The following is a 21,865-nucleotide window of genomic DNA, read 5'->3' as shown; positions in this document are numbered from 1 at the left end:
AACACAGCATTAACATAATTTCCTTATACCCCAACATCAAGCTTGCTAAGGGTGTCCGTATTTTCAGTGCTGCTTTAAAAATGTTAGTTCGCCTTCCGAAAATTTTACATACACTGACAACAGGACATTTTTCAGGTCTTTGTTGTAATTTGGCACCACTAACACCCTGCAACCTAATGCTGCTGATTTACCTCATCTTAAATCTGTCAAGGCCAAAGGTATCTTCATTGTGATTCTAATTACCCTTTCTCTATAGAATATTTTCCATGGAATGTGGTTTCCTATATGTCATTTGGTTATGAAAGTGATCTAGTAGCAACACTGGCAATACCTTCAAAATGTGTTAAAAAGAGCTTTGTGCTCTGGTATTATGCATGCATGTTATTATTATTATTATTATTATTAGGGTTTTGTAGAGCGCTTAGTAACCCGGAAGCATCCCAGCGCTAAGATCCAGACAACACAAGAGGGGGGAAAGCAGGTACAAAAGAGGGGGGGGGAGATTAGAATCAGGGGAAGAGGTGCGTTTTCAGTAGTTTCCTAAACCGGAGGTGGTCTTGTTCCGTCCTTAGTTTGCGGGGAGGGAGTTTCAGAGGATGGCTGTGTTCACGGAGAAGCGACGTCCGCCTGTGCGCGCCTTTTTCACTCTGTGAACTGTGATGAGATGTTCGTGGTCAGAGCGGAGGGATCTTGCAGCCTTGTAAGGTCTGATAAAGTTTTTAAGAATGGGGGGAACTTTATCCTGTAGGGTTTTATGAGCCAAACAAAGCGCTTTGAATTTCACTCTTTCTCTTACAGGAAGCCAGTGAAGGAGTTTCAGAGCTGGTTTGGCCGAGGATCTAGCCGAGGTGTTGGTGAGAAGCCGGGCTGCGGCATTCTGGATCCTTTGTAATTTGTTGAAGGTGGCTTCGGGTGCTCCCAGATAGATGGCATTGCTGTAATCCAGCCTAGATAGAATGAGGCCCTGGATGAGCAATTTACGGGAGATGGGAGGAAGCAGAGGCAGGATTTTCCTAACTGATCTGAGGAGCTCGAAACAGATCCCAGCGGTTTTCCTGGCCTGGGTTTTGAAGGACAGATCATTCTCAAGCCAGATTCCCAGGCTCTTGATCTCGGTTTTGGGTGAAGGGGGTTCACCCAAGCAGGGGGGCCAGATATTGGGGGGGAAGAGAAAGCCCATTTTGCCCAAGGAGCAAGATTTCCGTCTTGGACCCGCTGAGTTTCAACGCTGAGTTGTTCATCCACCCCTGGATTTCGGAGAGGCAGCTGTGGAGGTTCGCTGGTTCTTGGTTGGGGTGGGATAGGGACACTACTAACTGGGTGTCATCCGAGTAGCTGATGATTTTCACACCAAACGGGGTGACCACCTCCTCCAATGGGGACATGTAGACATTAAATAATGTCGGGCTTAGTGAAGAGCCCTGCGGCACTCCACATTGGAGGGGGACAGTCGGGGAGCGGATGTCGTTCTCCCAGACCTGGAAGGAGCAGTGGTTAAGGAATGATGCGAGCCACGCAAGGGCAGTGCCCTCCACGCCGCTGTGTCTGAGTCGCTGGATAAGAACCTGGTGGTTGACAGTGTCGAAGGCCGCACTGAGGTCCAGGAGGATCACTGCCACTGATCCTCCTGCGTCCAGAATGCATCTGGCCTCCTCCACTGCCACCAGGAGGGCGGTGTCTGTGCCCTGACCCAGGCGGAATCCAGTCTGCGAGCTTTTGAGCAGGTTGTTAGACTCCAGATACTGGGAGAGCTTTTTATTTACTAATTTTTCGGCGATTTTACTAATAGCGGGGAGAAGGGAGATTGGCCTGTAATTGGCCATATCTAGGGGGTCCAGGAGAGGTTTTTTTTAGGAGGGCCTTGACAACGGCCGCTTTCCAGCTGGGGGGGACCTTACCCTGAAGTAAAGATAAGTTGATGAGGTCAGTGAGAGGGGGGTGATTGTGGGAGCCACTTTTTTGAGAATTCGGATGGGCACCGGGTCACTGGGGGAGCCACTTTTGATCGAGGCAAGCGTGGTCAAGACCTCTTCGTTGGTTACAGGGCCGAAGGTGTTAAGGTGGATGGTGGCTGGGACAGGTTTGAGGCATCCCGCGTCGTTAGAGCTGTGGCGGGCAGGGGGTAGAGTGGCGAGAATTTTCTGGATTTTCTCGTCAAAGTATTTTGCTAATTTTTGGCATTTGTCCTCGGGGGAGTTGGGATTTGGGAGATTCCCTGGAGTTGGCTCTGGTACTTTGAGTAGTTCTTTTAGGATGATGAAGGTTTCCCTGGCAGAACATGAGGATTTTTTTATTCTTTCGTCAAAGAATAGGCTTTTGGTGTTACGGACCGCGAGTTTATACTTTTTTAAGGAGGCACGGAAGGCATCTTTTTTGACTGAGGATTTGTCTTTTCTCCATGAGCGCTCAGTCTTTTTGCACTCCTTCCGTAATAGGTTTAGCTCTGGGGTGTACCAGGGGGCCGGGTTTACTCTTTTGGCTCGTTTCACGGTGCTGGTTTTGGGAAGGAGGTCGTCCAGAGAGTGGGTGAGCCAGGAGTTAAACTGCACATCGGCAGTGACTGGGTAGGGAGCTGGGGGGGGGGGAGATCCCATGAGCGAGGAGGTCCATTCTTCCGGCGAGAGTTTGTGCCAACATCTCTCGGTGACTCGGATCTTGGGTGTTTGGGGTTGCGGGAGAAAGAGGTGCCAATCTATGGGAATCAAAAAGTGGTCGGTCCATGGAAGAGGGAGGGGAGTGCCGGTTTTGAGGTTGTGGATGTTTGTAAAGATGGGGTCCAGAAGATGTCCTTTGTCGTCAGTGGGCTCTAGATTCACTAATCGTATGCCAAAGGAGGTCAGGTCGAGGAGAAGTTCGGAGGCAGTTACATCCTTAGAGTCTAATAGATGGAGATTAAGGTCTCCCAGGATTAGAAAGTTGGGAGTTGTAGTTGCCATAAGGGAAACAGAATCGACGAGGGCGCTAGCGAACTTGGCTGGGGCTCCAGGAGGCCGGTAAATTAGTAGCCCAGAGAGGGAGGTTGTAGGTGAAATCTGAAGGGCAAAGTGACAACTTTCGCAATCCTCGATGTTGCCATTGTTAATTCTGCAGGAAAAATGCTCTTTGTGTATTATAGCCAGGCCACCTCCTCTGCCCAGGGGTCTGTTCTGAAAGCGGATTTGGTATCCAGGTGGTAGGACATTAACTATATCGGAGTAGGAGTTGGGGGTAAGCCAAGTTTCCGTTAGGAATAAGATGTCAATGGCAAGTTCTTGAATGAGAAGGTTTATCTCGTGGGAGTGTTTGGGGAGGGACCTACAGTTCAGGAGACCGAGCTGAGGGCCGTGGCCTTCTGCATCGGTAGGGGCTGGGTTGCAGAGGTTGCAGTTAGCGAACGGTTTTTCTCATGTGTAGGTGTAATGGCAGTTAGTATTTTTCGATGGGTTGAGGGCAAGGAGCCTGGCTTGTGTATAAGTAAGGCGACTGATGGGAGATTTGGGCATAGTGACCGGGCCTGGAGCCGGCCGGGCCTGGCCGGGCCCAGACGGGCTTGCCTTAGGCGCGCCTTCGGCGCCCATCCGCTGCGCGTACGTGGAAAGCACATGCTCTTATAGAGGTGTTCGGGGCGTGGCCTCGTTCAAGTGGGCGTGGCCTGAGGTCAGGCTCGCTGATGGCGGCAAATGCGGAATACCTGTCCCGCAGCAGCGTTTACCTCAGCTGCACGGGGGTCAGGGGATGGAGACAAGAGCCCCAGAGTACAAGGTAGGAGTGGGCTGATTAAAATATTACAAGTTAACAACAATTTTAAAAAGCGGCTTTTACAAGACAAACAAAGCTCCCGGCTGTGCCTCAGGAGTGTCGAGATCTGGGGGCGAGATCCTAGTCAGCTCTGTTATGTAGGCGGGGTGGCGTGGCCTCGTGCAAGTGGGCGTGGCCTGGGGTCAGGATCTCTGATGGCGGCATATGCGGAATACCTGTCCTGCGGCAGCGTTTACCTCTGCTGCGCGCGGGACAGGGGATGGAGACAAGAGCCCCAGAGTACAAGGTAGGAGTGGGGCTGATTAAAATATTACAAGTTAACAACAATTTTAAAAAGCGGCTTTTACAAGACAAACAAAGCTCCCGGCTGTACCTCAGGAGTGACGAGATCTGGGGGCGAGCTCATAGTCAGCTCTCTTATGTAGGCGGGGGCGGGGGCTAGTGCAAGTGGGCGTGGCCTCGTGCAAGTGGGCGTGGCCTGATGTCAGGCTGGCTGATGGCGGCAAATGCGGAATACCTGTCCCGCGGCAGCGTTTACCTCGGCTGCGTGGGGGTCAGGGGATGGAGACAAGAGCCCCACAGTACAAGGTAGGAGTGGGCTGATTAAAATATTACAAGTTAACAACAATTTTAAAAAGCGGCTTTTACAAGACAAACAAAGCTCCCGGCTGTGCCTCAGGAGTGTCGAGATCTGGGGGCGAGCTCGTAGTCAGCTCTGTTATGTAGGCGGGGGGCGTGGCCTCGTGCAAGTGGGCGTGGTCTGGGGTCAGGCTCGCTGATGGCAGCAAATGCGGAATACCTGTCCCGCGGCAGCGTTTACCTCGGCTGCGCGGGGGTCAGGGGATGGAGACAAGAGCCCCAGAGTACAAGGTAGGAGTGGGCTGCTTAAAATATTACAAGTTAACAACAATTTTAAAAAGCGGCTTTTACAAGACAAACAAAGCTCCCGGCTGTGCCTCAGGAGTGTCGAGATCTGGGGGCGAGCTCGTAGTCAGCTCTGTTATGTAGGCGGGGGGCGTGGCCTCGTGCAAGTGGGCGTGGTCTGGGGTCAGGCTCGCTGATGGCAGCAAATGCGGAATACCTGTCCCGCGGCAGCGTTTACCTCGGCTGCGCGGGGGTCAGGGGATGGAGACAAGAGCCCCAGAGTACAAGGTAGGAGTGGGCTGCTTAAAATATTACAAGTTAAGAACAATTTTAAAAAGCGGCTTTTACAAGACAAACAAAGCTCCCGGCTGTGCCTCAGGAGTGTCGAGATCTGGGGGCGAGCTCGTAGTCAGCTCTGTTATGTAGGCGGGGGGCGTGGCCTCGTGCAAGTGGGCGTGGTCTGGGGTCAGGCTCGCTGATGGCAGCAAATGCGGAATACCTGTCCCGCGGCAGCGTATACCTCGGCTGCGCGGGGGTCAGGGGATGGAGACAAGAGCCCCAGAGTACAAGGTAGGAGTGGGCTGCTTAAAATATTACAAGTTAACAACAATTTTAAAAAGCGGCTTTTACAAGACAAACAAAGCTCCCGGCTGTACCTCAGGAGTGACGAGATCTGGGGGCGAGCTCATAGTCAGCTCTCTTATGTAGGCGGGGGCGGGGGCTAGTGCAAGTGGGCGTGGCCTCGTGCAAGTGGGCGTGGCCTGATGTCAGGCTGGCTGATGGCGGCAAATGCGGAATACCTGTCCCGCGGCAGCGTTTACCTCGGCTGCGTGGGGGTCAGGGGATGGAGACAAGAGCCCCACAGTACAAGGTAGGAGTGGGCTGATTAAAATATTACAAGTTAACAACAATTTTAAAAAGCGGCTTTTACAAGACAAACAAAGCTCCCGGCTGTGCCTCAGGAGTGTCGAGATCTGGGGGCGAGCTCGTAGTCAGCTCTGTTATGTAGGCGGGGGGCGTGGCCTCGTGCAAGTGGGCGTGGTCTGGGGTCAGGCTCGCTGATGGCGGCAAATGCGGAATACCTGTCCCGCGGCAGCGTTTACCTCGGCTGCACGGGGGACAGGGGATGGAGACAAGAGCCCCAGAGTACAAGGTAGGAGTGGGCTGATTAAAATATTACAAGTTAACAACAATTTTAAAAAGCGGCTTTTACAAGACAAACAAAGCTCCCGGCTGTGCCTCAGGAGTGACGAGATCTGGGGGCATGTTGGAGTGAGTCATACAAAGCAAAACAACCCCCTTCCTTGCATTTCTTTATGCCCTTGCCAGTTTCCTCACACACAAAGGATTCATTTGGTGCGTGTTTTTGGTCATTGGCTGATGCGTTGGCAGGAGGATGTAGATAATAGGGTATCCCCATGGCCTAGGAGTAATTAAGTCACATTATATGTATTCTTGTCTTACTCTTGCGTCTTGGCTTTGTCCTCATCCTTGTTGTGTGGGCAAATTGAACAGCAATTGAAAATGAGATTAGTAGTAGACAGAATTGTACAGCTTAGGTAAGCAGACTGGGCTTGATTCACAAAAGTAAATATACATGTGTTTACCTATTCATGGCTACATCTACTCTGACACCTAGTGTAACTCTCCATTATTTTGCTACTCACCACTTCAGAGTGGAAATGTACACCTAGATGTAAACTTACATCTCTCCATCCTCCTAAATAAGGAAGTGGAGCCTCCTAAAACACAACTTGCTACTAGTAAGTAATCAGCTGTTGGTGGAGATCTTTGCCACTATAGAAAGGTATAGTGAAATTCATCAAAGTTTATTTTCTTGAAGAAAAAAAATATTTTAATGCATAATATAAATGTAACATAATTTAAATATTTATTATTAACATATACTCAGCTCATATGTATGTGATTTGCATGTTGTAGTACATGAGTAGTACAACTATGGCAGTTTGTTAAACACCCCCTTTAGTGTAACTTACTGGCTAAATTAGGCATAGTTGTGGGAGGTGGCATAGAGAGCAGAATGATGGCAAAATGTGAGCCAGGTTGACTAGTGAAGCTGCATGGGCTATACCACCAACAGTTACATGCCATGGTAGACACCTCAGTCCTAGTGGAGTGTGCTCAAATACCAAAAGCAGGTTCGGTCATTAGGACTGGAACAATAGGCGATACAGGATCCATAAGACAATGGTGGGTTTAGAAGCCACTCAGCTGACATCATTGACGGCAAATGTCAAGAAAAGTTGATTGGTAGAAAGCCTAAACTGGTTCTATCAAGGTATGGCCACAACGCACATCTAAAGTCCAGGCTCCTAAGTGTCCCCTCAGATGAGGAGTCATGAGGATCTAGCAATCTCCTCAATCAGATATGAGTTTGACAAACACATGAGACAAAGGAAAGGGATTCATCAGGACCACCGTGTCCCAGTGGAAAACAGTAAATGGTACTCAAGAGCGTTGGGACTGAAGCTCACTTATATGTGTGGCCGATATAATGGGCACCAAGAAGGAAGTCTACCATGAAAGGTGTCACGAGGACCACAGCTTGAAAGATGCATAAGCTTGGGTAGGACGAAGCTGAGGTGCATGAAGACAATGAGATGTCTGATAAGAGTGGGCCATTAGATGCCACAGTTGTCTTTTACAATACTCATACAGTTAACAGATGTACTCCCAAAGCTTGTTCTGAAAAGCCCTGATTGGCGCTGGTTAGGTCTTGCAGATGTTGATCTGTAGGCCCTATTTAGTCAGAGAAAAAAAAATCCTACTTTTATCCACCAAACAATTGACCAGATTGGTCTCTCAACATGACCACACAGTCTCAGCTATTTGCTCTTATAGTGGGCTCTGGCTGAGGACATCCTGGCAGTCACTCTTATGTCAAGGTCCGATGCAAAAAAGCCAAGGCGAGCAAAGGTTCATTCCTCAGGAACCATGAGCTCAAGCTGAAAATTGTAGAAAGGGAGAGATATGGAGAGGCACTAAGATAACCTACCATCCTGCATTGCCCCTGATATTCTACTGGGTCTTAAAAATCACAGAAGTAGGTTGGAAGGTATACATGAATGTTCTTGTCAAATCAAACAGGCTGTTCCTCTGTGTCCCTAACGCAATACGGAAGCAAACCGGTTGTATCTTGAATTCAGGAGGGTGGTAAGGGCATCTATGTTTGATTAAACCCAGCCTAGAAGAGAAGATGAGCCATGAATCTCTTCCCTACCACTACTGTGGAGAATGTAGACACCTTGTCAGGTTTGCTGTTCTTATGCCCTTGACAGCGGCAATGAGGGTTTATCCTTGCTGCTTTCCATCAGCAAATACCACAGTCTACAGAGATGCAAGAAGTGGGGGCATCCGTGTTTTTGTTTTAAAACACAGAACAGTGCCTCGGTATTGCACCAGTCGACCATCATGAGTCAGCATCTGATTAGGTATAGGGAGTTTTTAGTACGAAATAAAAATTACCTTCTGCTGCAACCTGTGTATGTGGAGTGATCAATCTGCTCTGTCCTCTAAGGTATTGATAATTAATTCCTGGCAGCAAGTCTCCCCACTCATATTCTGAAGAGTTGGTGGAGTTCTGGATGGGGTAGGAAAAGGGGCATCCCACAAAAAAACGGAGAGTATGTGCCCACAGTTGCTTTTCAAACCTTTGGGTTGGCTCAATATGGTTTTTATTGTTGGCCCCTTCTGTAATGGCACCAACAAGCTAATTAAGAAAAAAAGAGAGAAAATGTGTTCATGGGCAAACCTCGGAACACTTTCCTTATCAATATCTTGTCCACTGAATATAACCACAGGCCATACGTCTGGCAGTTAAAGACAGCTGGAGGGAGAAGCCATAACCGGATCTGCTAGCCTGTCTGTAACCGAGGGGCCTAACATGAAATAAAGAACGGCCTCCTACCCAAGTGGCTGTGGACTCTTGTGCGAAGACCCTGTCCTCCAACTACAAAATTGTACTGCATACTCACCCAGCTCATACATACACAGACACATTCTACTGTACTGTATTGTAGCATTTGTATAGCTCTTTCTACCCCTATGTGGGGGCACTGAAGTTCTTACCCTACACAGTCACAAAGGTACATCATAGATGGTTTGTGGTGGGAAGGATGATGTTTTTATGTCTTGTGGGATGACCACTAAGGTGTGGTTTTCTAACTGCAACCAGGACTAAAACATATACAAAGCTAGACAGGTCCAGCCTGGTCATAAGATCAGTGGGATGCTCAGTGTGTGTACACCAAAAAGAGGGCTAATTGGAGAAGACTAAGTTATGTATATAGCAACACGCGCCAGTCAGAGATTAATTTATACTTCACCCTCCATCTCCACGTCCGATACCAACACCCATCTAAAAGACTTCAGTCTCTTTTACAAAGTGGAAAACTATGTGAACATCCACACTCCAACGAAAACATACAAGAGCATCAACTCCGTACACTAAACACCTCGCTAACAATAAAAACTTTATCCACAGACAGGAAAGACAATGGAAGAATAACAGAAATCCCAATGATCTGTGAATCAGGGTACGTGACTCTTTACTCCCTCCCAGTTTCTTCCTCCTCCCTCGTTAGTCCATGCATATCCCCACTGTCAATTTGCGCTTTATTGCTCACTAACTGCTGTGATTTTTGAGCACTTTAGAAAAAATTGTTCAGTTGCTAATTGTTTTTGCACTTTTGATCGTATTGAATTCACTCCGTAATGAATATGGAAAATTGATTTGCTGCTAGGACTACGCTAATTTAATTTAATTTCACTTTAATTTCAAGGAAGCTGAGGGGTTGGGCAGGGATCATTTTCCGATTGGTTTGCAAACAAGTTTTTAATTTTGGGGTAATCAACATATCAGACAAAATGTTACTTGTTTTTACTGCTCGCCATGCTTGTTTTGGCTGGTGGAGCACGGACAGCCATTTTAAAAGGGGCTTCCAGTATAACTAATCCAGCAACGGTCTAGTTGCCACCACCTGTTCCCACGAAATCGAGGATCTGTGCAAATAATGGACCCCAATGCGCACCACCAGGGGCCAGTCACCCTGCTCTTTTTACTCCCAAAAGGTTAGTCTATCCCTCTTCTGTCCTTCATGCACTTAAGGACTCTACACAGCATTAACTGCCTCCATCTATAGACCCCGGGGAGAGGTTTCTTTAGTTGCAAATCCTGCAGATTCAAACCCAACTTACCTGAGCCCAGCATTTGTCCTACTTCTCATACTAATCTCAGTCCCCCCACGTGTAAGCCTCTTAGCATCAACTGTTGCTCACTGGTCCATCACCATGCTGATATTTTCGATCTTATTCAGGACCATTTCCCTGACATCTTGTTGTTAACAGAAACATGGGACAGGCAACGATTGCAGAACCGGCCCTGGAGCTCCCTCCTTGTTACAACTTTAAGCACGTCAGCCGCGCCTGTGGCAGAATAGGCGGTATTGCCATCATTAATAAAGATGCTTTAAGCTGCAGCCTGCCCAGTGAACCAATCCAGATTTCGAAAGTCCCCCTTTTAAAATCTCACCTAATAGTAATCTTACCCTCTCTGAGCTGCTAATTTACCACGAGGCCCCTCTAAAACTTTCAGAGATACGCTCAGCAACTTCCGATCCCTGTTAATTTTAAAACATAACAACTTTAATAGCATTGGTGATCTCAACCTTCATTTTGATGCTATCCAGGATGGCGAAATTAGCAACCTTTTGGGTGACATGGCAGCCATGCAATCAACCCAATGAGTTATAGGCGCAACTCATGCTACTGACCACTTACTTGACCACTTCCTTGACCCAGCTTCCTCCAATCTCTCCCACAACACTGGATCCTTACACCCCTGCCCATGTCCTGAACTGATCTCTTTTTGATCTGTATGTCTTTATGTATACCTCGTCAGGCGCCCACCGGGGCAACCAACCTTACCCTGAAACGTCTCTGGAATAAATTAGACCCGCAGGAATTTGCCAATGTTATTCAGGCTAGAAATCCCCAGCTGGCCCACAACATAGAGGTTGCCCACAATTCTCTGAAAACTTGGCTCACCTCCGCCCTTGACACTCTCATAGCCGTCAGTCACGTCTCAGTAAAAAAGAAGCACTCAGACCCTTGGTACAACGAAACCCTCATCACCACTAAAAAAAAATGTAAGGCTCTAGAGCGCTCCTGGCGGAAAAGGTATGATCCGGACTCCAAAGCACTATACAGATCAGATACCAAAGCTTACCATAAACAGATTTTGAAACCCAGAGCAAAGTATTTTTCATCAAAAATCTGCAATTGCATTAAATCTGCTAAAGAAAATTTCTAATTAGTTAACTGCCTCAAAAAACCAGAGCTATCGTCTGATTCTTTAGAAGCCTCCACTGAACACTATAATAATCTACTCACACTTCCCCCTCCAGTGCCTCTCCAGACCCGGAGGAATGCTGTGCATCTTCTGAAAACATGTTATGTTATTCGGAACTTTTTAAGCGCACGGCAACCAGGGGTTTCATGGCGCTGGCAGTGAGGAAAGATTGAAAACAGTTAACCTATCCCGAAGCTTGCTTGAATAGCCAGGTCTTCAAGGCTCCACGAAATTCCATGAGGTTAGTACATTTCCTGAGCGACAGGGGGAAAGAGTTCCACACCTTTGTGGCAAGAAAAGCAAAATGGCATCCGCCTTGACACTTCCGTTTGAAGGAGGGTTGGGTAAGAAGGGAGAGATGGGCAGAACGGAGATTGCGAGTAGGCTCATGCTTGACGATAAGGTTGTTGATAAACATGGGACTTTTCCCGTGAAGAGCCTTAAAAGGCCAGGCATCCTACTTTAAATATTACCCATTGGGCTATGGGTAACCAGTGGAGAGTGGCCAGCAGTGGTTTCGCCGAGCTCCCACCGCGGTTCTTGAAGATCAATCTGGTCGCTTAGTTTTGCACAATTTGCAAGCGTTTAGACAAGAACAGGGGGAGGCCCAAATAAATAGAATTAGAAATGTCCAATCGGGACAGGACCAGGGCGAGTACCACTTGAATGAGCGCAGAGTGAGAGAGTAGATGAGCAATTTTTCTGATTTTGCGCAGTTGATGGAAGCTGGAAGAAATCACAGCTCCCACTTGGCCTTTCAGAGAGGTCAGAGTTTATGGTGATCCCGAGGCTTTTCACTGAGAGAGAGAGGGGGAGGCAGAGGATCCCATTGTTGACGGCCAGAAATGGAGATCCCAGCTGATCAAGCTTTTGCCCGGGAGTACCAACTCGGTCTTCTCTGGATTGAGTTTTAGGTGGTTCAACTCCATCCACCGGTGAATGTGCAGCATGGTCGCCTGGAATTCCACGGCGGAGTCAGTTGAGTCCAGTGGGAAAATTAACTGCAGGTCGTCAGCGTAGTTGTAGGGGGGACAATGACGAACCTTGCGGGACACCACAGGTGGTAGATAATTTGGGCGCGGTAAAGTTCCCAAGTTTAACTGCCTGGGTCCGATTGCTCAGGAATGATTTCACCCAGCTGAGAGCCGAGCCTCGCAGACCAGCCTGTTCGACACGGTGTAATAAGATGGTATGATACACCTTGTCGAACGCTGCCGACAGGTCCAGAAGCACCAAGGCATGATGTATACCCCTGTCGGCGTTGGACCTCAGTGTCCAGAACTGCGAGGATCACGGCTTCGGTTGAGTGCGCCTGGCGGAAGCCGGCTTGGTTGGGCTCCAGGTAATCCGATGTTTCGATGAAATTGGAGATGCAGCTAGCCACGTGGGCTTCCAGGATCTTTGCTCCAAAAGGTAGAAGGGATATGGGCCGGTAGTTAGAAAGATTAGCCGGATCGGCACCCGGTTTTTTAATTAACGGGACCAACGTTGCATTTTTAAACGAGATGGGGACCCTGCCCTGTGCTAGGGACTCATTCAAGAGGGGGGAGGCTGCCTAGCGGGAGTGCTGAGAAAACGTCCCTTAGGACGTAAGGGGGGCAGCAATCATTAGGTGAACCGGACTTCACACGATTCATCAGTTCCACTAACCGAGGCTGATCAATCTGTGTGAGGACCTCGAGTTCAGATGGATTTCTACAGCTGTCCTCAATAGCTGCCACACTACGCCTTTCCGGAATGCTTTCTTTTATGGTGGTTATCTTGTCGATGAAGAAATTATTGAGCTGATTGCTGAGCTCTTGCGTAGGAACTTGGGGGGGGGGGGGGGGGAGTTCTTACATCGTTGCAGAGATCGTTCACAACCCTAAAAATTTCTCTTGATTTATTGTGCACGTTCAAGATTTTCGCAGAGAAAAAAAATGCTGCCTTAGTAGTTAAAATGGAGTTCTTGTAGTTCCTACGGGCAGTCGTGTATGACACTCTGTCCTCATCTGAGTACCCATGTCTCCATTTCCTCTCATGTTGACGCAGTTCTAATTTTTGTTTCTTTAAATCTGCCGTAAACCACCTATGAGCATCCCTGCGACGGACAAGGGAGAATTTGGAGAGCGGTACATGCTCATTACAGGCTTCCAGGAGCCAGTCAGCTAGATTTTCTTTTCATGATATTGATGTCGTGGGTGGGCGCTGGGATTGATTTTAACAGGGAAGACAAGAAATCTTGATTGTTAAGTGATCTACATTCCCTTACTACCCCTCCCACTGGGATAGAAGCCTTCGAATGGCCATGTAGAGTGCAGGAAAATTGGATTAAGTAGTGATCAGACCAAATGCAGGGGGTTGCCGTCAGGATAGACAGAGGAACATTATGGGACCAGATTTGGTCCAGGATGTGTCCTTTTTTGTGGGTGGGGGTTAGGACCGATTGGGAGAAATCCATAAGGAGGAGGAGCTCAGAGAGTTCAATGGCCTGGGGCCCTGCCGCTGGGTCGTTAAACCAATAGTTTAAATCCCAGATCAGCATTACCTTGTCACAATTGACAACTAAGCCAGCCATTTGCTCGCTCAGGAAAACCGGGAAGGTGGGCATGACCTTGGGGGGGGGCGATAGATCAATGCCAACACCATGGTTCCCTTGTCTGTATCGGTTTTAATTAAGAGGTTTTCTGTATCCGGTAGGTCAAGGGAAGGTAGTGTAGTAAACTTATGATCTTTGTGGATAATGGTGGCAACGCCACCCCCTTGCTTTCCCAATTCTCTATTCGCTGATAGTATGTAATAATCTGCCGGGAGAGCAGCTAGGACATCCGGTAGGGAGTCTTGGGTAAGCCAAGTTTCGGTGATGAGTAACATGTCCGGTCTGTCTGAATTAAGAAGTAGAAAAATATCCAGTTGGTGTTTTACCATAGACCGCGTGTTCAAATATAGGCAGCGGAGCGTAAGGTCATTAGATATCAAAGTTTTCCTGGTATGGTAGGAGCCGGGGGATGTTTTATCAGGGAAGGCCTGGCATGGCTGGGGGAGGTGGATGTTATTGGCCGTAAGGCAGGATCGTGTGGCGGGGTCAAGGCTAGGGAGGCAAGAGTGTTGTAGGGAGCGAAGTTCCATGGGAGAATAGCTAAGCTTTTCGCCATTCTGCCTAGTCCCTAGAACCGTCCTGGCGCAGACGGGCTTGCCTTAGGCGCGCCCGCTGCGCTCATCCGCTGCGCGTCCGGGAAATGCACATAGTTTATAGGAGAGGGGGGGCAAGGGGGAGGGCGTGGCCTGACGGCAGTGGGCGTGGCCTGAGGGCTCTGGGGTAATGGCGGCAAGAAGATTGTAACCCGCGGCAGCGCTAAGATCCGCTGCGCGGGGATGCCCAGTGCGTGATAACAAAGGAATAACTGCCCAGGGAGAAGAGAATAAGTGAGTAAAATCACAGTATCACAGTCAATTTTAAAAGTAATAACGAGTGTTCTCCCGGCTTCCGCCTCAGGAGATAGGTGTCCTCTGACTCGCGCTTGTAATCAGCGCGTTTTAAAAAACATGAGTCTTAAGGCAGATCTATGCTCTCTGCCATCCCTTTGCCCGTCCTCTTTACAACTCAAGTCAAATCCAGCTCATCGGTTAACCCATCAGCCCGGCCTCATTTTAAAACTCCAGAATCTGCTCCCTCCCTTTCTAGAAACGATGAGAATCTCCCTCTCATCTGCCTCAGTACCTGGACCTTGGAAGCAAGCCAAATGTATCCATCTGCTGAAAAACCTTTCTTAGACTGCACAAAGCCCGAAACCTATCTGCTCCATCTCCCTCTTACCTTTTCTGACCAATGTAACAGAAAAGCATGTTAATAGCATCTTAACAACGATCTACATCTTGGATATCGCTCAAAACGGCTTTAGGCCTGCACATAGTACAGAATCTGCTCTGCTACCCGTCATCATCATCAATGAAGCCATCAACTAAAGCAGAACACGTTTTAAGACAATAAATCACTGCATCAACTGCTGCCTGACCCGCTTACCTGCAGTCCAAAGACCTGTGCAGTGCCATCAACCTCTTCTTCAGGGAAAAAATGAAGATCCGACAGGCACCAAGCCTGCTTCTCCTTTAATGGCCACTCTTCTCATAGAATGCAAAAATGGTCATCCATGAAACCCCTGTCTTTCACAAATCTCACGGACATCCCCACCTCCCCCAAAACTATCTCCGACGAATATGATGTCCTTCCCTCGTCCAACATCAAAGGTCTCTCCCGGGAAGCTCGCTCACTCCTCCTCAATGCCTCTCTCCCTCAGGGTATCTTTCCTAAAAGCTCTGAAGATAGGCCAGATCATCTCACTCCTAAAAAAACTTACCATATACCTTGATAACCTCAGGGTTCACCCGCAATGCTGTTCACTGCTTCTCCTCCTACCTTTACAACTGACATATCCTATGTGGACGACACACAAACTGTGTTATCAGCCTCCAATGATGCCAACCACACTAGTCTTCGCATACATGACTGTATGAAACGTATTAAATGGTTGGATGAACATACACCACCTTAAGCTTAATGCTGGAAAGACTGAGGTGATCTTACTCGGCAATAACTCTAACTTTTGGATGGCACTATGCAGGCCTGGTGACATGGGTCCCCTTCCCGTACCCACCAGGATAGCCAAGAGCATTGGTGTCATGATTGATGACCACCTACTCTTAGGCAATCCAATCAATGCAGTGGTCTCTTCCTCATATAACACCTTGAGAATACTCAAAATAATTCTAATCTTTCTGCCCATGTCAGTCAGGGAGTCAGTTATTTTCACACTAGGATTATCCAAGATCGATTACTGTAACGCCTTTACATCAGCCTGCAAGCCTAAATACTTTAATAAGCTGCAGATTCTTCAGAATTCGGTGGCCAGACTCCTGCTGGACCTGCCTAGGCACCAATCTGTTTCCTCTGATCTCAGGGATCTTCACTGGCTGAGAGTCAAAAACAGAATCAAGTTCAAGGCCCTCTGCCTTACATATAAGGCCCTCCATGGCTCAGGACCCTCCTTTCTGAAGAAAGCATTATCATGGTGCACTCCTACAAGAAACCTAAGATCAGCAGGCTCTTTCAGAGTAAATGCCATTAGATTTAAAAAATAGAAATGGGGTGGCAAAAGCTTTGTGGTTAGAGCTGCGACAGCCTGGATCAGCTCCTTACCTACCCCAATTCCGGAAACTCCTAAAAAATTGGCTCTCCAATCAGTAGGTTGTTCTTTCCCCTTCCACTGGTTACAAACTCGGCGCCAAGACACCTTCGGGTATGCATTGCACTTTATAAATAATTTAACATAACATAACATAACATATGCTTGTTTACCGGCGGTCCTCCAGGTCACAAAAAATCTCATCACTTGCAGAGTCCTCAGGGTACCATACTGTCTACGCTTATCTTCCACCTCTACACGGAGCCCCTTACGGCCCAACTCACTGAGAAAAGCATCAAAATTAATCAATATGCCAATGATAAACAACTCTATCTGAAGGTCTCCTCTGGTCCAGACACCCAACCCCGCAAACACTGCCTGGCCTTCATCTAGATCTGGATGTGAAGTACCTAACTGGAGCTCAACGCAACCAAGACAGAATTCCTGTTTTTGACAAGAACTACAAGCAAGAAATAGTGCAAATCTGGCCTAATGTTATGAACCTTGACTTCTTCAAATCCCAACTTTCACTGAATGCCAAGTGGCTTGGAATCACCTTGGACACCAACCTTGCCCTTAAGGAACACACTGCCCAAAACACAAAGGTATTCTGGCACCAGCTCTTTTCTTCCTATTGCATCTGGAAGGCGGTAATGTACTGCTACATTACCTCCCAGACACAACACTGGCACCCCTTTTCACCTCAGGCCCATAGAAATATGATCATATCACCCGCATCGTGATGGAACTCCTCTGGACCCCTTGTTGGCTTGCACAAACTCGAAAATCAACTGCTTCATTTACAAAGCCATCATTGTCAGCACCCCGGATTATCTTCCAGACTGGCTCACCATCTCGGTTAGCTCTTGGCACACCTGCAGCTCAGATTGGAGACCAGGAATAACTGGGAACAGGCCTTTTCCATATATGCACCAACGATCTGAACCAACATCCCCATATCCAAAAAGACTGTTCCAAAGCTGTTCAATTTTAGGAAATTAAACAGCACTACATCACAAGAATATAATAATTCAGTAACCAGCCACCTCTATCATCACTTACTGACTTTATGCTTGTCTTGACACTTTACAGCGCTCCCCTTCCTTTCTGGCTAGGTTCAGGCTAAACAAATGTTACATACATACATACCACATTCATCATTATATCATGCCACTAAAAGGCCTTTCGATGAAGTTCATAAACATTCACTTGAACAGTGAATGTTGATTTGGAAGACACCAAAAGACTGAAAGAAACAAATGGTGGCCTTGGGCTAAAGAAACAGCAAAGTGCAACAGATCTGACAGATGGGCTTCAAGGGGATCAATGGCGCAATGCATAAGGATACAGAAATGGACAAAACGCATTGAATGGGTGAACTATGTAGAGAGGATACGTGCCAACAGGATAACATTCTCCATGTGCACCAGTGATGAAAATAACTCTAACTGCCTGTTCAATATCCAGGCGAGAGGGAGGAGGCTCTAGAGGCTAGGGCGCAGAGCATGCCCCTCAGAGTGTGAGAGGGGATCTACCCTGAGTAGAACCAGAAGGGGAGGACACAGAAGGTCAGCATACAAAACACTGTGTGGCCAGTCCAGAGCGATCAATATAATCCCAGCCCAATCCTGATGCAGTTTTTCCAGGACCTGAAGGATCAGAAGAATGGTGGCAGTGCACAGTGCAGGGGAAAGTCCCAGATGGTATGCATCCCCTAGAGCACACTGTAATGGAAACTGAAGGGTGCAGAATATTGTCCAATGAGTGTTCTCACAAGTGGTGAAAAGGTCCACTGGACGTGTGCCACAGAGTTTAAAGGTTAGACTAAATCACCTACGGATGCAGATGTAACTTATGGCTGGTGACTTAGGTCATCCATCCACACTTTCAGAAAGCCTGACAACCAGCAAGATCCTGTGTTCCTCACCCTAAGGCTAGCACAGAGGACCCAAGCCCATGCTGCTCTGCTTGTTGACATACCACATTACTGTTGTATTGTCAATATCAATCTAGATGGAGTGACCATAAATAGAGGGCAAGAAAGCCTTCAGTGACAAACATATCATCCCAAGTTTGAGCAGATTCCTGTGGCACCTCTACTCCAATGGAGACAAAAGTCACCTGATTCTCCAGATGTATATTCAATTACAGACTGGAGGCATCCATCTCCACCATATCCACTGCTAGTGAAGGGTAGAATGGTCTAGCACAATTGAGATTCTCTGCTACTGGCCGCTACTGAAGATCTGTTGCTGCCTCCACAGTGATCCTGACATTGTCTACCAATGCTGAAATCATTACCTGTGGAATCACCACACAGATAGAACAAGTGACCAAAATGATGTAAGAAGGACCAGCAGGTTAAGGACGTTCAGGATGAGAGAAGGCCCCATCCCAAAACATCTGGATCAAATCCCAAATGTTGGAAATCCTCCAGGGAGATATGCTGTATTCAACACTGCTCTGATAAAAAGAAGGTGCTGTGAGGGTTTCAGATGAGACTTGGTAAACTGATGGAAAACTTAAAGTCAAAGAGCAGGGCTGCTGTGGCATTCAGATGGTCCAACATCAGCTGCACTGAGTGTGCCTTCAGCAGCTAATTGTCAAGGTACGAGGGTACGGATATCCCCATCCTACGAAGAAGTGAAGTGACAACTTCTACCACCTTAATAAAGTTTTGGGGTGTCAGTCTGGGAGAACTGCGCATTGGTAATGGGTGGAGCCTGCCACAAAGCACAGGTACACCCTGTATGACCGCAGGATCGGAACGTGAAAGTATGCGTCCTGCAAGTCAGGTCAGAGGACACCATCCAGTCTCCTAATTCCAAAGCCAGAAGGACATGTTTAAGGGGCTTCATCTTGAATTTCTCCTTGCAGGGAAATGTATTCAAGACCCTGAGGTTGAGAATTGGACAAAGCTCATCGCACTTCATGGGTACGAAAATAGATGGAGTGACATCCATGCCATCATTGTTCTGTAACAGGTTCCACAACATCTTTATATGCTTAGTTTTTATTTGGGACCTTATGTGGCATACAATGACACTCAGTCTTAAAATACAATCTTTCCACCTGAAGGTCTTAAAATAAATTCAAAGGGGGTGTGTCCAAGATGGCGGCGTGATCGGACGCAGGTCTCCAAGGCTCCCTGCCCGATCCCGCCTAAAAGCACCTAACTGCGCCGCCTGATCTCCCTAGAGCACGGGACATCACGAGAATCAAGAGCGGAACACAGCTGCGGCCCTGGGGACCTGTTGCTAAGCCTGCACACCCTGGGGGAGGCTTCTAGTCTCAGCTGCGGCCCTTGTAATGGCGGCCGCCTCGGAGCGCTGACCGGCTTGAGTGCTCATTGCCCCTGTCCTTCTTAGCGGCAAAGCCAGTCGGCTACCTGGGGAACCTGCCGGGATAGCCCCCTGCCGCTTGCCTTGGAGGCGAGACCCCTGATCGGCGTGTACTGCCTTCACCGCGACCCGGCCGGTGGTGGGGAGCGGACCGGCAGGGAGCCGCGAAAATTGAGGCCCTGGCTTCGGGACTTCTGCTGGAGGACTTGCGGCCTTCTGCGCGGCCTTGCCAACTCGCCCCTGCGGCGCGGGCGGCTTCCGCCAGCTGATGACCACACCACACTGCCCTGCAACAAACCAAGCCTGAGAAAGAACCCCAGAATTGACCGGCACAACCGCAGGAGAGGACGGTGCAGCTGTTCCCCTGCGGATCTCTCCGGGACCGGGGGTCGACCTGAGAGAGTGGTGAGAGAGGCTGGAGGGCCGGAACCGCAGCGGAAGGTAGCCTAAGCGCCAGCCAACGACAGGAGGTGAGGAGAGTGGCGGTGGGCACTGCAGAGAGGGCTCGGGGGGCACAATCGAGCTCCCGGCGAGGGGACTGACCGGTTGGGCCTACAGGCCAAGCTGCATCGACGTATAGGGGGCAGAATTGAACGCTTCCCGGTCAAGCTGCTGAGGGTCTGGGCCCATTTGCCTTTGCTGAATTACGCGGGCGGCCGCCGAGCCGCCTGTGCGGGAGTGCGGTTGCTTGGAGGGGGAAGCCCATCCCGCTACGCGCTTAACCTGCTGCGGCTGTCTGCCCCCTGGGATACACAAGTGACCCCCGAGAAATCGCCTGCCGTCTGGTTACCCCTGGTGCTGCTAAGTCCGCAGCCACACTGCTGGCCATTAACCAATAACTGCCCCACGAAAACTGGCCTAGATAAAGCCGGAAGAGACGACACACGGCCCACTGGCGGCGTGGCGGCAACCCGCCTCATCCCCCATCGGGACCCCGAACGGAGCGGCAGGTAGGCCAACTCTTTGGTAGCACAATCCGCCTTCAACCTTAAACCGCCGGACCTCGGCACTTGCCTCCAACCCCTGAAGTTCGTCGTCCGGGCCATCTCGGTGGCTAGTCACAACATGGCAGGTCTCAGAGGGAAAAAGGGGCCCCAGACACCCCCCCGAAATGCTGGCCAAGACTCAACCTAAGCCCAGCAAGGATCCACCCTCCCCAGTGACCACGAAAACTCCGCCGACACCGTCCGATCACCAGGTACCCATCACCAGATCCTTCCTAGAGACACTGTTTAATTCCCTCAGGGACAACTTCAAATCCCTGAAGCAGGAGGTGGCGGGTGAGGTCCGAGAGCTTCAGCGAGACGTGGAGGGTCTTGGAGAACGTGTGGTTGCCATCGAAGAAGCTGACCAAACCAGGAGCGACGAAATTGAGCAGCTCCAACAAGAGGTCCTGCGACTCACAGACCAGCAGCTGGACCTTCAGGCCCACGCAGAGGACCTTGAAAACCGTTCCCGTCGCAACAACATACGGGTCCGGGGGGTCCCTCAGAAAGCAGAAGGGACTGATGTTGCGGGATACCTGCAAACCCTATTCAGGAACATTTTGGGGGAGCCAGCAGACTTTGCCATCCGTATTGATAGAGCGCACAGAGTTGGGCTCCTCGGCGCGCCTCTGTCCCGCCACCATATATCTTGGCCTTTGTTCCTGACTTCCCGCTAAAAGAGCGGATTCTCCGGGAGGCCCGATGAGCACAGCCTCTTCAATTTCAGGGTAACCTCGTCGCCCTATATCAGGACCTGTCAGCCATTACATTGCAAAACGAAAAGGATTTAAAATAGCAACGGACTTCCTGTGGCGACAAGAAATCCCTTACTCCTGGGGTCACCCATTCAGACTGATATTTAAATAGAATGGAACTCTACATCAAAAGCGATCGCTTAAAGACACCTGTACCCTTCTGGGACTTGACCAGGAAGATGACGTGCCAACAGTGAAAGCATCGCAAGGGCCCTCCAGGGGGCCTGGCAGACAGTGGGCCGAAGACAGTCCCCTTCACACCGCTTGAAACCCGACGCCTCCATCATCACGCAAGAGCGGGCGACAGCGGTTGCAGAGGTGGCCAAAGAGACCTCCTCCTCTGAATGATCTGTATTCTTGTTAGGGAGATTGCTCACAGCACACACCTTGCTCGTGCAGTGGGGGGTGTCGGGTGGAGAGCTGGGATGGCCGCCATCGGAGATGACCCTTGTAAAAAACTTTACCACGGCCCTCTGTGGACTGACCTTTTCTTGGTTCGGGGGCTGGGGGGAGGGAGTTGGGAGGGGGGAGATGACCATTCAGATCTGAGACAATGGGTTTTGGCTTTGAACAGATGGTTTGACAGTTGGGTTGTTTGGGGGGGGGGTTTGGGGTAGGTTGGTGGGTGGGAACCAGTGTGTCGAAAGGG

At 49.2% G+C, this 21,865-nt stretch overlaps 1 protein-coding gene across 1 annotated transcript in view; it reads right to left on the bottom strand.

Annotated features, from left to right (window-relative positions):
- The window catches only part of WDR41 (WD repeat domain 41), a 624,116-nt gene that overhangs the window by 345,140 nt on the left and 257,111 nt on the right, over window positions 1–21,865 (bottom strand). The window lies entirely within an intron of this gene.

This window comes from Lissotriton vulgaris, chromosome 3_1 (assembly GCF_964263255.1).
Source record: "Lissotriton vulgaris chromosome 3_1, aLisVul1.2, whole genome shotgun sequence".
In the NCBI taxonomy this organism is placed as follows: Eukaryota; Metazoa; Chordata; class Amphibia; order Caudata; family Salamandridae; genus Lissotriton; species Lissotriton vulgaris.
This window is presented reverse-complemented; position numbering and strand designations above follow the sequence as displayed.